At 36.8% G+C, this 14,947-nt stretch overlaps 1 protein-coding gene across 1 annotated transcript in view; it reads left to right on the top strand.

Moving 5' to 3' along the window:
* The window catches only part of LOC136876334 (valacyclovir hydrolase), a 57,669-nt gene extending 47,672 nt beyond the window's left edge, over positions 1–9,997 (top strand). The window contains exon 7 of the transcript XR_011018463.1: positions 5,127–9,997. The gene's annotated coding sequence lies outside the window, so the exon portion shown is untranslated. The remainder of the gene's footprint in view (positions 1–5,126) is intronic.
* The last annotated feature ends 4,950 nt before the right edge of the window (positions 9,998–14,947 follow it).

Here is a 14,947-nt window from a genome sequence, read left to right as displayed (position 1 = left end):
TTTACAGCCCCATCCTATGGACGAATCACCATCAACGCTTTTAGAAAATCAGATGACCAGGCACCTACTATAATAAAACCTTTGTAAAGCTATTACCAGTTTTTAAAACTATGGACAACAGGGAAGCCACCATCTCATTGACTACTTTGCTAACCATTTATCCTAAAAAGAAAGTATAGAGGTTCCACCACTTCAATACACTGTTATTAAGTTGTACCAATATTAAGTTACAACAAGTTAACTTTGGAACCAGTTTTGACACTTTTAAAATGTTGTAACTTAATATTGGTACAACTTAATAACAGTGAATTGAAAAGGTGGAACCTCTATACTTTCTTTTTAGTATTGTGATCCTCAGTTCAATACAGAACAATCATGAAGTTTTTAACTTTAAAACATTTATCCTTCAAACTCACATGCGGTTTGGAAACTGTGCTTCCTTTGCCGTCTGCCATACGGACGGCAGACTCCTGTTGAAATATAGGCTGGTACATCAATATAGTATTTTGATACAAGAAGTTGTTCAAATGCTAAACTCTTTAGTGCCTTGTTTTTATGCGGCCCTTAGGCTTACAGCCTACGATAAACTAGTCATAAATGTCCCCGCCCCACCAATAAGAGTTTAAGTTTCTGGCATTTTACCAAAAACTGTTTTCAGCATTTCCAAGGATTTGTTTTTTCTTCTATCTTCTGTAGCTTTAAATTGCACTGGACCATTTCTATTACCAATGTAATACAGGTCAATACAGACCGTGAAAGCCTTGGCTATTATGATGCATTCAACTTACAAGGTTGTGGCATGAATGCTAGATAGATTAAGCTTGGACGTACAGTAGATTGGTTATTTATCATTGCTTCTTTTGAGATATACAACCAACAGCTGAAGGCATTCTTAATATTTTTGGATGTAGTCCAAGAAAATTGTTATAAGTCCCTTGTTATACAGGGTAGATAGTACCTCTTCTGGAGAGCTATATGGTGCCTAACATTGGTTTGTATTTTTCCTTACAATTTTCACTTAACTAAATTATCTTTTTAAATTTCTGTTTATTTAAAGTTGTTAATTTTTAGCTAACTGTATTCTTCATTGGGTATTTTTAAATTTCTAAAATTTTGGCTGACTTCTTGAAAAATGTGTGCTGAATAAATAGAAAGTGATTCAGACTTTCTCTACAATTTCTAGCTTCTTCTATTTTTCAATCCTGGAAATTCATCATAATTAGGCGGTGAATGTTGTTTAAATGTCATCTTTTTTTGCCTTTGCATTAGCTTGCTCAGTAGTATACAAATTCATTCTGTGATATAAAAAGGGATAATAACATGTTTTTATTTTGCATTCTTTTGCATTTTTTGCCCATTTGGGATGATCAGTCATTATTTCAACTTTCAAGACAGTTTTAGGTCCATGTATAGCTTTTTATAAATTTGGAGCATTTTAAAATTTATTTATTTATTTATTTATTTATTTATTTATTTATTTATTTATTTATTTATTTATTTATTTATTTATTTATTTATTTATTTATTTATTTATTTTTGGACTGATGACCTCGATGTTAGGCCCCTTTAAACAACAAGCATCAGCAAGAAAACATCAGCTATTTATTTATTTATTTATTATTTATTTATTTATTTATTTATTTATTTATTTATTTATTTATTTATTTATTTATTTACACAAATAATAAGTGAAATGCACACAAATGTGCAAAGAGTTTAATAGTTAATTGTCCTTACTGTATTCGTTGATTGATTTTGTTCTTTTTTTGTACTTAAGTATGTGGTAGCGATCACAGACTTCCTCACATAGAGAGCACACACACTTGTTGTTCACCTCATGGAATTGCTTAGTCGCACATAGCTTATGGTGGAAGCCATGGACTGCCATCCTTATAACTACATGTCGCTGTTCGTAGTACACTTCTGTCCATTTTCGCTCCAGCATGGCGTTGGTGGTATAGAATTCGAGGTCGATTTGGGCTTGTTTCATTCTTCTCTCTTCGATTATCTTTGTGCTTTGTCTTGTGAATGGCAGAACTAGATTGATTCTTAGATCCTTGATATAGAATGGCCCTTTACAAAGTTCGTAGAGTAACCTGGACTTTGTGTTCGTAGGCACACCTAATACTCACTTTAGAAATCTGGCTTTTAGTTTCTCTAGAGCCCTAAGGTCAGCCACAGGTAACTTTTCCCAAATAATTTTGATGCCATAGGTGGCAATTGGGGTTATTGCAGCATGAAATAACTCTATTGCTGTTTTTAAAGACATTTTTTTGAGGTCTTTAATTCTATATATTGCTTTGATGGTTGTTGTTGCCCTTTCCTTTATGTGTATTCTGTAGGAGTTGATTGTCGTTTGTAAGATTATTCCAAGGTATTTGAAGGAATTTGTTATGTTTAGGTCTCTGTTCTGAAATTTAATTTTGTCCTTTGTTGCAGCTCTTCCTCCTTTTCTGAAGATCATCATTACTGTCTTAGATTCGTTTATCTGCAGATCATTTTCTTCTGCCTATGTTTCCAGCTTGTTCACTGATTCCTGAAGGTCTTCCAAGTTGGATGACCCAATTACCATGTCGTTAGCATATATGTGTTGTGATACTGTTTCACTGAATCCTACTATTTTTGATACATCTGCAGTTGCAATGTTGAATAGTATTGGACTAATTGGGTCACCCTGCATTACTCCATTGGTCTGGTAAATATCTTGGGAAAGAGAAATGCCATCACTTATGTTAACTATGTTGTGTTCTAGGATGTTCTTCAGAAGGACTGTAATGCTGTGTGTTTCTCCAATCATTTGTGCTAGTTTCTCAATCACTACTTTTCTGTTCAGGGTGTCGAAGGCTTTTGTGTACTCGATGAATACTGCATGGTATTTTCCGTTTGGGAATCTTAAGGCCTGTTCTATTTCAGTTATTAGGTTCGTTATTGCCTGCAGTGTCGAGCAATGTTTTCTGAAGCCATACTGACGTTCAGGGAGGAGATGGTCCACTTCCCTCACTAATTGGTCCATGATTATTCTCATAAAGATCTTGAAGGCATTTTTTTCTAGGGCGATGCCTCTAAATGAGTTTGGGTCCATGTTGTTTCCTTTTCCTTTATAGATTACTTTTATCATGGACCTCCTCCAAGATTCAGGTATTTGTGCGCTGTCTAGATACGCGTTAAATAACTCAGTCCACACTTCTAGGAGTATGTCTTCGGTTGCCTTGATAAGTTCATTGTAGATCCCATCAGGACCAGCAGCTTTCCTGCTTTGGTTTTTGATATGGCTTGTTTCACCTCATGAGTCATTATTGGGATTGGGTGCAACTTTGGTTGACTTCCTGTTCGTGTTGATATACTTGTGGTTGGAGTGGTGCACTTCAGGTTGAGGATGTTATTGAAATGGTTTTCCCACACGTCCATTTGTATTGTCGTGGTTTGATGGACTTTGTTCCGTTTTAAGACAACAAACGGGTCTCTGTTCGCCTTTTCCATTAATTGTTCTTCTTCTTCTTCTTCTTCGTCTTCTTCTTCTTCTTCTTCTGCTGCTTCTTCTTCTTCTTCTTCTTCTTCTTCCTGATGGTGTTGTTTTTTATCTTTTAGAGTGAGTTTGTACTTTTTTCATTTCGTTGAGTATTCTTTAATGTCCTCTCTTTCTCCGCTATGTCTCACTTTATGGAGGGCTTGCAGTGTTCTACATCTTAGTTCATAGCATTCCTTGTCAAACCATGGCTTCGCATTTCTTTTCTTATAGGGGACGGTGACTGACCTAATGCTGTCTTCTATGGTTTTCACAGCCAGATCAAGGTTGTTGGTTTTAAGGTGGTGCATTGCTTCCTCTGCACCCTTCCGTAAGTTCTCCGTCCTGTTTTCAGTTATGTTTTTTGCCAGTGTGGGTACCGTGTTGGTATTTTGTGTTTCCTTTACTGCTGATTTGATTTCAATGTATGTCTTAATGGGAATGTGCTTCCTGAGCGAAGTGTTGGCTGACGACCAGAGTCCACCTTGTGATATAGAGCTTAGTGATCTTCCCTTGATAAACACTAGATCTATGGCACTTGCACCGTTGTGCGCAAAGGGCGTTAGAAGGTCTGGATTGTCTAGCCTGCATTTATGGTTATTGTCTTCACAACAAATATCACAATCGTAGGACTTTACATACAGCCACAATCATCAATGGAAAAGTACACAAATGACAACATAAAAAATAAATTTTTCTTGCAAATGGTAGAATTTGCTAAATATCTTTCATGGCCAAACTAACTGACCAGTAGTTCCTGGTGACAAAGAAAGTGTAAGGAAAGGATTTATACCAGTGAGTCCTATGTTTCCAAGATATGTGCAGGAACACAATACAGAACTCTGATAAATTAGGCAAAAGTATTTCCTAACATGTCTCAAGCACAAGGAAATTATTTCCTAATGTGTCTCAAGCACAAGGAACGCACGTGCCTCTGCAACGAATCATTCACCCCGCGTACCTCAAGGCCAAAAACAAATGGAAACGAGAAGGGATTAGGAACAACAGTTATGTAACTTTCTGCTTCAGTACAGAATTATCCTCCCAAATAGTTATGTGCAAGAAAAATGCCAAGAGAGAAACCATCACAAAGTGTATTTTTAATTCAGCTAGTGAATGAATTTGGAAAAGACCTACTTTCAACAGATGAGCGTGGTTTTTTGTTGTCAGTTGTGCCGTATTAAAGTGAGTATGGAAAGGAGATTAGTTGTACAAACGACAAAAACATGTGAAACCTGGAATGAGTGTGAAGATAAAGTGCAAGCACTACATCCAGCAAATTGTTATTTCTTTATTTATATACACTTCCAAGTAAATTAAGAGAACATTTTCTCTGTAGAAACAAAAGCTGTGCAGTGAATAGAACAGGGATATTGTACTTATTTTATAGCATTTTCCCATAAATTTATGGGCATTTTATTGATCATTTTCAGTTATCAACATCTGACCTCCTAATCATATTCATTCATCTATCTTTAACTTGGAGGCATATAGGCTTTCAAGGCTATATATTTAATAATAATAATAATAATAATAATAATAATAATAATAATAATAATAATAATAATAATAATAATATTGTATTTTTATGTCCCACCAACTACATTTTTATGGTTTTCAGAGGTGCCATGGTGCCAGAATGTTGTCCTGCAGGAGGTCTTTTACGTTCCGGTAAACCTACCGACAAGAGGCTGACATTTGAGCACCTTCAAATGCCACCAAACTGAGCCAGGATTGAATCTACTATCTGCATCTCACGAGAAGTCGCGGCACATTGTGGGTACAGCACGAGTAACAGATACTAATTATAAGCTATAAATTTCATTTTTATTCCTTATTGAAGTGCAGTTATAAGAAATAAATTGACAAGAGGGTCTACCTTTTCAGTACAATATATCAAGTAAATAATATTACATCAGTCTTGGTTTTACATATTTGACTAGTTTCAGCCACTTAGTGGCCATTTTCGGCCAAAATAAAATTAAACAGATTATGTGATAACTATGTATGTATACAAGGCAAAGACAATGTTGCAGGAATAATTATAACAGGGGGGAGGGAGGGGAGAAGAGGTGTCTAAGGTGGGCCTGAAGAATGCGGAAAGAAAGACTGCTGCTGAGAGGGGAATTTAAAGAGATTATAAAAGAAAGAATTATTTTTTTCTGAGACATGATTGCTAAAGATAGGAATTAAAAGATCAAATAAAATATTTGATTTCTCTAAAATATCATTTAGATTGAAGTTAGGATTAAAAAACTGTTCCAGATTGATAAAACAATTTTCCATAATATTGAGGAGAATGCCTTTTTCTATAACTTTGGGAATTTTCATGTCTTGGTTGATATTTGTGAACTTATGGTTAGTATCTCCCATGGCTGAAAATCTGTTGTATTTCAGGGTGTTAACATACTCTAAGTGTCTTGTATGGAAGCTCCTTCCTACTACAGTAAATGTGTAACTAAAGAACAATTGCACTACCAATTTGAAACTTCACAGCAGCACGTTAGTTCACTAGAATCACCACGGACGGAACCAATGTTTCTTGTTGGACCTTGAGACTTGAGTTTGGTGCATGCGCAGCAGCCATGCTTACCCTTCACACCTCTTATCCCGCATGCACGCGACTTCTCGTCAGATGACCATAGTACCAGGTTAGGCTCAGAAAACCCCTGCTGCCTGATCTGTTCAGCCAGGCCTTATATATTTACCATGACACCAGTTGGCAATTCATTTCCTAATCTGACTCTTGGAGAGTATGGTAGATAAACACATGGATTTCATAATCACACAGTGCCTACAATTGGCTTGTGCTGGTGGATCATTGAGAGGATATTATACTGGTGCAACCAGTGCAGGTGTTCTGAAAATAACTATCCATTCCGTCTTGTAAAAGACCTTCATTTTTTTCCAACACATTCCATCTTGAAAGGCCTTCTTCCACAATCTGTTCCTTCTTAAAAGGCCTCTTTTATCACAGTCTATGTGTGAGCTGAAGGAGCTTCTGAAAATGGTTATCACTGAACTGTTTATTAGACATTAAACATGATATACATTAGCTTTTAACATGGTTTCTACATTCCAAGGAATGTTACTGGTACAGTACAAAAATTTCAAACTGGAAAAAAACTGCTACCAAAGAGGAAGGTGGATGTGAAAGACATTATCAGACTGATCTGGCATTAAGATAAGCCAGACCAATCCTGTCTGAGGCACTTGTTAATGGGATGCCTTGGGTTCACCAACGTCCATTTATATAGATCCTCTTTAAAGGATTTTAATAATAATTGGTCTTCAGGGACAGTAATCGCTACTAGCGGTAGTCCATCTAGAGTCTATGATTGGATCTATCAGTGTCGTATTATTTGGAAGTCATATAAACATTGCTTCAAGTAACCGATTCCTGATTCTGTTTGCATGTATGTGAGTGCTCCTCGAACCCAGGATTTACCAGTAGAACAATGTGACCTTTCTAGGTTTCATGTAATATGCCAAGAGATACATCCACTTTCATTTCCTCTTCTGCTGCCACTCGCACACCTTTTTTGCAGTCACAGGTGCAATTTGTGTTGCCCTCGTAGACGTGGCCTGGTTTTATGGCCGGATGACCTTCCTGACACTGATCGTCCGTGGAGGGATGTATTTTCTATTGTGTGTTTCTGTGATGACTGATAGTGTGGTATGTTATGTGTGAATGAAAAGGTGCATATTAAGAGGAACACAAAAATCCCAGTTCCCGAGCCAGAGGAATTCACTAGACACAGTGAAAATTCCTGATCCGTCCAGGAATCAAACCTGGGACCTTCTACGAAAAACCTCAGTACTGACCATTCAGCCAAGGAGCCGGACAAAGGGGTACATCTACAAAAAGTAAAATCTTGTATTATATGAATGTATTGCACTTCTGATTGATGATTGTTGTTTAAAGGGGCCCAACATCTAGATCATCAGCCCTATTGCACTTCTGCAGAAACTTAATTTGTTATTACATTTATTCTTGTAATAAATTAAAAGATTATGTATAAATAAATTAATGACCCTCAGGATAGGGAGTTCAGAAAATAGTGGTTTACAGTGCCATTTTGGGGGAGAGTCAGCACTCTTTTTCATCTTTAGAACACTGATAATAATTATGTGAACTGTTTCAAAAGAATATAACACCATAACTCAAAACACTTCGGAAAGAAATTAAAAGTACAGTACAAATGTATGTTGTTTTAACTGTATTTTTCAGATGAGGGAGTCACCTCTGAGTCCATACAAACATGTAGAAACTTGAAATATTTATGTTCATAACTTGTAATTTGTGGCTAAATGCTAGATTCTGAGATTTCTTGTCATATAGAAGAAAACAACTAGCTCTCCTTAAAGTGGATAAGCTAACTGTACGGTATGCTCTTTTTCCTGATTTCTTTTTTTAATTGTTGAATGATTTTGTCTAACCTGGAATGGTTTGTTTATAACTCTTATCAGTTTGAGATTTCTTGTCATATAGAAGAAAACAACTAGCTCTCCTTAAAGTGGATAAGCTAACTGTATGGTATGCTCTTTTTCTTGATTTCTTTTTTTAATTGTTGAATGATTTTGTCTAACCTGGAATGGTTTGTTTATAACTCTTATCAGTTAGTACTTACTGATGATATCCTAGTCTCTGACAGCATCAAATTGTAGCTGTTTGAGTGTTTTGATTCTTATCACTACAGTTTGATTTTGTAGAGATTGTAGATGACTCAACTTCGACAAAGCAAGAGCTTTTCAAGATCCACAAATGCCATGTACGTAGATTCACCCGTTAAGTTCTCCTAAATGAATCAGTCACATCAATAACGAGTGTACTTATCCCTTCCACCTTTAAAAAGGTAATAAATCTTGTCTGAATTACCTCATGATACAAAATTCTGATTCTCTGATTGTGAGTAAAGCTGAACTGTATTAGGGTAGTTCAAAATTGTGTGAAGATTATTCCCATAAGTTATTTATCTAGACAAATTGTGTTCAGTCTCTATGAACATTCAGTGTGAATAATGACCTCTCCCCCCCCCCCCCCCCTCTCCCGCAAAAGGAACATTATTATTCATGGTGTATATTTTGGGTTTATGCTGTGTAATGAACTATATAAACAATCTCAACACTGCTTACCTACTTGCATACCTTACATACATAAGACGACGTATCTTACATAGGTACAATGTACGAACTCTATTTGGAACCTCAATTAAGATTAGGCAACTATTCTGACCATCTAAAGACAGTTTGCCTAAATTGCAACAACCTGGTATGTACAGAGTTCCCTGTACTTGTGGCAAGGTTTATATTGGGAAGACTTCGAGTACGATATGTACTCGCATTAAGGAACATAACAGGTGTATAAGACTCAACCAACCTGATAAATCAGCTGTTGCTGATCATGCCTTAACACCTGGTCATGATTTCGTGTTCCAAGGAGTGGATGTTCTTGCCCTTATAAAACAATATTGCCCCAGAATCATCAGGAAGGCAATTGAAATATGTAAACACCCAGATAATTTCAACCGTGATACAGGCTACAACTCAGTTAATCATGGCTACCTATTATCAGAACCATCAGAAAATGATGCTTTACTGTTGCCATTCGTTGTCCCTGTTACATCTTAGTGCACCATTTTAAGTTCTTTGTTTCTTTCTCTTAGCTACCTTTGATGTGTTGTGTTTCCTTTTTCTGTTTTCTCCCGATGAAGAAAGGCAAGGTTCCTTTTGAAATGTGTTGAGAGTGTTTATATAGTTCATTACACAGCATAAACCCAAAATATATATCATGAATAGTTACATGGACCATGAAAGTCTAAATGATGATGATGATGATATTATTATTATTATTATTATTATTATTATTATTATTATTATTATTATTATTATTATTATTATTATTATTATTATTATTATTATTATTATTATTATTATTATTATTATTATTATTATTATTCCTGATGGAGTGAGGAACGCCATTTCCCCCCCCAATCGAAAACATCATTACACTGTAGGTGGAGATCCTATGTCAGCGTTAATGGCATCCTGCCATCGTTGTTTTGCCCTTCAAATTGGTTGAGTTCTGCTGACCTTAAGGTAGTATGCGGTATTGACAGTGGTGTGAGGTGCTGATATTATGGATATAAGTTGCCATTATCTTGAATTATAATGATAATTATTGGCTCCATTTCTGGGGTACTGTGGCATTTTAAGCTTGTTCAAAAGAGGACTGGAATAGTATTATTCTCCTCTGTTAACTATGTACAATACTGAATATTGAATATTTTTATACCAGTGAAATGTGATACTTTTATATCTTGATATTGCTTGTAAGTGGATTATTCATATTATTCATACATTAGTATTTTATGGTCTATGTCTTGGTGTGCTCTTGCTTGTAATAAACAAATCTGTTTGATACTTTGTACTACTAGCTTATATTGTATTTTTATACAGAGGTTGTGAAATCTGAATTTTTTAAAAATTGTCGGAAATAAATTACTTTATAAAAAATACATAAAATTTACTAATGTCATTAACTCATTAATCATCTTATAAGGAATGATGATACTTCTACCTGGCCACTTCAGTACTTCTCCATTCTTACTGGTTTTGGAACAGCCGTCTTTCAGTTCTGAAAATGCATCCTGGTGTATACTTCTCATCTGATTCTTGGTTTTACAACTGACCTTTTCCCTATGAAATCTACCAAGAGGGCTTTCTCTGGTACATTGCAGTTTTTCCTTTGCCTAGCCATCTGATGAAAGGGTAATAAATACTGACAGCTAAATATTGTTATAACTTTCTCAATGCATACACTTTGGCCTAAAATAATAAATATTTTTGTATCAAAGAAATCAGTTTTATTCACTACATGGTTTGGTTTATGCAGAACCGAGCAAATGGCTGAGCAGTTTGGATCACATAGCTATCAGTTAGCATTCAGAAGATAGTGGGTTCAAACTCCACTGTCGGCAGCCATGAGGATGGTTTTCTACGGTTTCCCATTTTCATACCAGACAAATACTTATGCTGTATCTTAATCAAGGCACCGGTGAATTCCCTACCACTCCTAGTCCTTTCCTGTCCCAGCGTTGCCATAAGATCTATCTGTGTCAGTGCGATGTAAAGCAAATTCTAAAAATTAAAAAAATTAAATGTTTGTGAACTTGCATTTGGGAGATGGTCATTGAATTATTTATTTGGCATTACACATCATATGCAATATCCTTTGTAAATATCATACACTTTTATACATCAGTATACACGAGGGCTATTTTTAAGTAAGGAACATTCTGCATTAACTACTGAATACTTTATGGGCAATTTATGGTTCATCCAATTCTACACACATTCAGCTACTTTTCCACACAGTTGCTATTTTCGTTTAAACATTTGTCATATCGTGAGATAAGTTTTTGTAAACCGTTGGCATAGAAGTTTGCTGCCAACAACGAGAGCCATGTCTGAATCGTTGCTTTCTCTTCAACATCAGTGTGGAAATGCTTGGTGGTGAGGAATCTTTTCAATGAAGGAAAATATGGTAATCACTAGGCTAAGGGTCAGGCTATTGGCGGAAGGGGTTGTTAATTAAATTGCTGCCAGTCAAATGATTTGATGTGAACTTGAATTCGAGCTACAGAGCGAGGTTTTGCATCGTTATGAAGGAACAAGACTCCAACATACAGAAGGCTGAGGCATTTATTCTAGGTTGCGCTCGAATTTTCGTCAAGGTTGCACAACATGCAGCTGCATTGATCATTGTTCATGGCAGCATGAAGTCCACTAGCAGAACATCACGTCTGTCCCAAAACTTCGTTGCCATAATCTTGTTGTGAGTTGAGAAAGTCTGCTTGAATTTCACTTTCGTCGAGGTGTGTGTTGCCACTCTGTTGATCGCTACTTAGATTCAGTGGTCAGTTGGAACACCCATGTCTTGCCTCCTGTGGCGATGTGATCCAATAATACATCATCTTCCTCATGGTACCAGGTCAAAAATGTCAACGCATTGGCTTCTCTTTCCATTTTGTGTTCCTAGATCAGCATCTTTGAAACCCGCAGATTGCACAAGTTTCTGTATTCCACATTTCAAATACAGTTTTGTAGAGAACTGACCTTGAAACTTGTAGAAAGTGAAGTGACAGAGAGGATATTGCTAAACATCTGTCAACATGAAGGTAGTGTAAATTTCACACACAATATTGTCACTGATCAGAGATGGCCAACCAGAGCATGGTTCGTCATATACAGTCTTCTGACCTTCCATGAATAACCTTATGGATTTACAGACTTTGGCATCAGTGATAGCATTAGGTCTGTAACTTCACTAATCTGGCAATGAATCTCTGTCAGTGGTACATTCCTTGCTGTCAACAACCTGATAACTGACTGTATCTCTCAGGCAGCAGGGCACTCAATCATCTTAATGAGTTCCATTCTACACTACAAAACACGAACACAGTACCAAAGTGACAATTAATGCGTGTTTGTGCACAAAAGCACAAAATATGCCAGGAGTCATTGTGCATGTGTGAAAGAACAAACATGCAGTATCAAAAATCAATATCCTGGCACAACATTTTCAATTTGTGCTTTTTTGCCTCAGTTTCATTTTTAAGTTTCCAGAAAGACAAAGTAAATATTACTACCAACAACTTCCTTTCTCAAAAATGTAATTTCATACGTATCATCTTCAACTTTGTCAATTCTGCCAATAAAATATCTAACTCTCTTTAAGGCAAATGAAAATGAAGGAACAGATGTACGAGGGTCAGAATTAAAGTAAATTATTCCACCATCGTAAAATTTCGTACCAAAAGGTAGTTAGATATTTTATTTGCAAAATTAAAAATGTTGAAGATGATACATATGAAATGACATTTTTGGGAACTTGTTCGTAGTAATATTTACTTTGTATTTCTGGAAATTGAAGATGTAACTGGGGCAGAAAAAGCACAAATTGTTTGAAAGGTTGTGCCAGGATATTGATTTTTGATTTTTTTTTTTTTGCTAGTTTCTTTACGTCACAGCGACACAGATAGGTCTTATGGTGATAATGGGACAGGGAATGGCTAGGAGTGGGAAGGAAGGGGCCGTGGCCTTAATTAAGGTACAGCCCCAGCATTTGCTGGTGTAAAAATGGGAAACTACGGAAAACCATTTTCAGGGCTGCCGACAGTGGGGATCGAACCTACTATCTCCCGAATACTGGATACTGGCCACACTTAAACGACTGCAGCTATCGAGCTCGGTTTTTTATTTGGTCCCAGAACCTTCTTATAAACTCACGTTTTTTTTATTTTTTTATTTAACAGGCCATGACTTAAGATCAAGTGTAGTTTCTGTGCGTCTTATCTCCATCTATACGTTAGAACGATGCTCCATCTCTAGTTTTTAGGCAGTATTTTTTACGCTGCATTAAGTGTTTAGTGTGTGTTAGTGTTATCTAGAGAGTTTATGATCGTTTATCAGCTATTTTAGGCATAAATATTTCCTACTGTTGTGCCCTAAGTATCAGCCATATTGTTTTTGCGTGCATTCGATCCATAGATAACTTTACAAAGAGAGAAACTTGATATACCGGTATAGGTTTACATTCTTTGCCTTAAGTGTCAGCCATTTTGATTGACTTACCACCAATACCACGGTAGTCATGGAGAAGATAGATGCTATGTATGGCCTTCCCGATATTCTTAAGACTCAGTCTACACTTCTGATTGCGGGGACAACGTTGCTCAATGTCCGTAGGTTTTACCTGAAATTTCCCTACACGTGTCCTGCGGGTGGTGCTAACTGAGCAACAACACTGGTTGCCAGATAATCCTTTGGATCTCCTGGCATAAATCACATCATAAATGGAATGTAAGTCTGAGGTCCCACTGTCTAGAAAGTTAGGTCATTGCCTGACGATTTTTCAGTTGAATATAGAAGGCATTAGTCGATCTAAATGCCAAGTATTACACAAGATCTTGGTTGATAACAACGTTGACAAAGCCCTAATTCAGGAAACACATGCAGGAGATGTAACCGAACTTCTTTCAAGAGGCTCCATACCTGGATTTTAATTATTAGGTGCCACCTATGACAAGGTCTATGGTATTGCGACATACGTACGAACCAATATAGAAAATGCATATATTATTTCTATTAGTTCTGATTTTGGTATCCATGAGATTGTTTCCAAGATAGGAGAGGTTACTGTGGTTAATATTTATAAACCTCCGGGGATAACTTGGCCTGCGCATGTACTCCATACTCACAGTCATCCTACGATATATGTGGGAGATTTCAATAGCCATCATGATGGTAATGGAATAGCTTTGGTTGATTGGACTGAACAACACAACCTCAACCTTGTTTTCGATGCCAAAGATCTATGTACATTTCGGTCCGCAGCCTGGAAGACAGACCATAATCCCGACCTGTGCTTTGTCTCGTCTGATAATAATCTCCAACCCTTGCCAGTGTCGAGACAGGTTATGGCAGACTTTCCACACAGCCAACATCGACCAGTTCTTCTGGAAATGGGCCATAGTATCCCAATAATAAGGTCCTTTCCACACCCTAGATGGAACTTCAAGAAAGCTAACTGGACTCTGTTCTCAGAAAATCTTGATAAATGCGTTGGTTGGATTCCTCCCATAAGGTCCAATTACAAGCGATTTGTTGGTGCTATCATAAGTACAGCAAAGAAATGTGTCCCAAGAGGCTACCGTAGGGAATATATCCCTGGCTGGACTGAGAAATGTGAGAAACTTTATGAGGAATTCTGTGTAAGTAACAACCAAGAAGTAGCTGATGAACTGCTATGCCAACTTGACGCTGCAAGATGTGCTAAATGGACAGAGACTGTTGAATCCATGGACTTCCAAAAATCAAGCAGAAAGGCCTGGTCTCTCCTTAGGAAGCTTGGTGGAGGCAAACCATCACACCGTACTAACGGAGCTGTTACACCAAATCAAATTGCGTCCAACATAGTCAACACTTCAAGAGCTCCTCAAAATAAACAACACTCGATCAAAGTTAAGAAGGAATTAAGAGAGCTCAAGAAAATATGCACCTCGAATTCTGAATATTCCACTCCATTCACTCCAGAAGAAGTTACAATAGCACTGAAAGATATGAAAGCAGGAAAAGCTCCAGGTTTCAATGGTATTCATCCAGAGTTCCTTCTCAACTGTGGTAAAAATGTAAGAATATGGTTAGCTAAATTTTTCACAGACATTCTTCTATCAGGCAATATACCCCATGAATTAAAGAGGGCAAAAATCATTGCTATTCTTAAACCTGGCAAACCTAACAACGAACCTCAAAGCTATAGACCCATTGCTCTGCTTAGCATGATCTATAAACTTCTGGAAAGAATTATTTATAACCGTATTTGCCATATCATTTTCAAGAACTTACTGCCCGCACCGAAGCTGTACAGACCAGGTCCTT

This window comes from Anabrus simplex, chromosome 6, assembly GCF_040414725.1.
Source record: "Anabrus simplex isolate iqAnaSimp1 chromosome 6, ASM4041472v1, whole genome shotgun sequence".
Taxonomy (NCBI): domain Eukaryota; kingdom Metazoa; phylum Arthropoda; class Insecta; order Orthoptera; family Tettigoniidae; genus Anabrus; species Anabrus simplex.
This window is presented reverse-complemented; position numbering and strand designations above follow the sequence as displayed.